The sequence below is a fragment of the Diadema antillarum genome, unplaced genomic scaffold, assembly GCF_040938485.1.
Source record: "Diadema antillarum isolate AM-2024a unplaced genomic scaffold, OU_Dant_1.0 scf00000073, whole genome shotgun sequence".
Lineage (NCBI taxonomy): Eukaryota > Metazoa > Echinodermata > Echinoidea > Diadematoida > Diadematidae > Diadema > Diadema antillarum.
In genome coordinates this window covers 1883057-1886442 of record NW_027270962.1, presented here as the reverse complement: position 1 = coordinate 1886442, position 3386 = coordinate 1883057, and positions in this window count along the sequence as shown.

Sequence of the window (3386 nt, the reverse complement as noted above, 5' to 3'; positions counted from 1 at the left end):
TATTTCCAATATTTAGATAGGTTAGGAGAGTCCATTTGATTTGAGTTATACATCATTTTAAAGCTTAAAGTCTGTTCTTTCAGAATATGGTCTTAACTAAAAATTCATGTCTGACGACTTTTTGTTTGTTTTGAGGTGCAGTGTCACATATCTCCTCCCCTTCTCTCTCTCTTTCTTTCTCTCTCTACTTCTCTTTTCTGTATTGATACTTTGTGAATTATACTTATTAGTTATTTAATCTTCCCTATATCTCTGCATTTCCGAATGTATAGTTTTATGAAACTTAGTTTATTGTTATATGCATAAGTTGTTAACAGTTAATGTGTATTTATTTGATGCTTTAGTTGGAATTATTGGAAGAAGGATATGGGTCACACGCACTGGATTTACGAATATAGGGGTCGGGCCTTCGGCGGTCTGGTGGAAGTGTTCAGCTTCCCTGATTTTTGTTTTATGGGATAATGGGCCTGTTTGAATGAAATATGGTAAAGAAATAAATAAAAAAATTGATATTTTTGGGGTTGAATGTCTAATTATTATTTAACGTCATAATCATGTGAAACTGACATTTGTTAAGTAATATGTTAGAATTATACTTTTGATAGGGGGGATAGTGGTTATGGCGGAGGCAAGCTAGTCACCACAGTAACCTTTTTCAGTTCTATTTGTCTTTAAAGGGGTGTAATGTATGTTTATCGTGTGTGTGAAATACATACACCGTATAATAATATGTATGTATAATTGGATGTTACTTAATCTATGTCTATAGAGGGATTTGTATAATTACGACATCGTTTCACTATCTTTATTATACTCACGTATGCCTCATAATTGTCTGAAGGTTTGACTTTGTTTGTATATTTGTGATCTTATAGACAATGGGCTACGAGGTAGAACAGAAGAATAAACCTTTCTATTATGCTCGCCATGCATGCTCTGTGCGATACTCGAGTACATCATTGGTAGTGTTAGCGGTTTGCCGCTGTGCGGGGCAACAACTGCGCAATGGAATATACGTGCATTGCGATTTGGTAATCTGCTTTCGTACCCATGTCAGCATCACGAATTCAACAAATCCAAATTGCACTAGAATCATCAGAAAATATAGTTGTTTATTTACCATCACGTCCATGTTTACTGAATAGGCTGTGCGTAAGCGCAGATATTGACGAAAACAGCTTCTAATTCGCGATTGCATTGTCAATACTCCAAATCTAAAACTGAAGGATAAAGCCAGATGTATCTTTTAGAGTAACCGAGAGCTAAAACATACGTAAAAATGTTTGACAAGTTGAATGAAAATGGTTGACAAAATGAAGTTCCTAGAGGGGTGGGGCGCACGAACGCGTACAGGCAAAATTAGACAGACTGGCTGACAAGCAGACTGACACACACACACACAGACATAATCATTGTACATTGGTGTTTACCTTCCGGTTATGTCTACGATGGCACCGTGATTTTGTATCATATGGCGATATATCGAATTTATTATACAAAAGGTCATTGTGAGTGTAGATGTCAATACATTTTATGCCCCTTATGACTAGTACCTGAATATTACTCCAAAGGCATGACTGGTTCCTTTTTTTCCGACATGTTTGAAAATGTTGTAAATCTTTTGTAAGCATAATAATATCTTTGTTCCCAAAACTTCTTTCCTTTGTCATTGTGGAACAATGTGATTGTATGGCGACACTTATATTTGACATTTTGGCACATAAGACCGCTATGGCGAGTAAATGTGCAAACTTCATCATTCGTCAATGTCGAACAACATGGTGCTATTGTTTTGTGTTTTTTATGAAGACTGACGGTGACGTGTCCTCACGACATCAAATTTGACTTTGGACTACATCATCAAGGAAACTTCTAAAAACACACTTTAAAAAAGTATGCAATTACAGCACATTCAGTGGAAAAGAATTTTAAAATTTGACATTCAGAGACACCTTTATGAAAATTTATATATTCCTAAGACTTGAAGTGATTGTTAAAACATAAGACAAATAGGAATAATCGTACATAACGTGTCAAAATACATAATACTCAAATATTATGTCAAAATCATATCGTAAAAGCCCTGCGACAATAATCGTTATTAGTTTGTAAAAAAGTTGCATTTTCAATGTGCTTCCAGATTCACTCATGGTCTTCATACATGTAATCGACTTATATATATATATATATATATATATATATATATAGTGAAATTATTCCTACCTGATATCAAACAGTTGGCACACCAGAAATTTTTTTTTTTTCACCTAGGAGGTTATGCTCTGATTTACTGGATGAACATTTACTTAGTGGAGATTTCCAGTGTATATTTTGGAATATGAAAATGACAAAAACAACTAGATTTTACTTAGAATCAGATTTCATGTTTAACTGATATTGTATCAATGTAACTGAAGAAGCTACTAAAAAGCATGAAGAACATGGTAATCAATACACTAAATCTACCAAATAAGAAATTAAACAATTATGACAAACCTCCTTAGAAAAACCGAAACCTTTTTTATGTACATCATCAAAATCACAATAATACCTGTTGCCAAGTAGTTTGAGCAGAAGAAAAAAAAATTCCAAGGAGTTTTGACAGTGCCTTGGGCAAAAAAAAAAAAACACAAAAAAATGTCGACATCCCCAAAAGGTTTTATTTTCAATGTCGGCTTTTGCAACGAGGAGTGTATCTGAAAACATGAAATGATGAGAAATTACATCTAAACACAATGCAAAATATTTGAAAGTTTGAATATTTCACCACTATTGATTTGTCATTGGAGTATTTTAGAATAAATGTTAGCTATGTTTAGGTTTTTGATATTTTAAATCGTCAATGTGATTTGTGTACAATAAATGTGGTATACAATATGTTAAACGTCAAAGTTTTTTTTTTTTTTTGATATTGTTGTCATTATCATGTCCTTTAACCGGTTCTGTTTTTTGTTTGTTTTCATGAATAAATGGCATAAAGATGAGATTTGTTTAGGTTTGTTGAGTGAATTATATTAGAATCGCAGTAATTTGTTTAAATTCTACTTTATGTACTCGAAGGTGATATTTTCATAATTCGTCTAGTTTAGAAAATAATATTCATTTCTATTTGAAAAATATTATTGTCATTGTATGTGTAAGTATGTAGAAGAATACATCGCATTGTATGAGGGCTCACATTTGTAATAATTATATATATATTTTTTGAACCCGAGACCATGCGTTGCGTCCGTAACAAATTGTACATAATTATATCATCATGTCAACTGTGTCATTTCAATGTGAATGTATTATTTTCAAATTGTTAGGCTGTTTTATTAATGATAATTCAAATTTTGTCTCCCGTCCCAGGTCAAGAACGCCAAAACATGTAAAGATGGATTTCT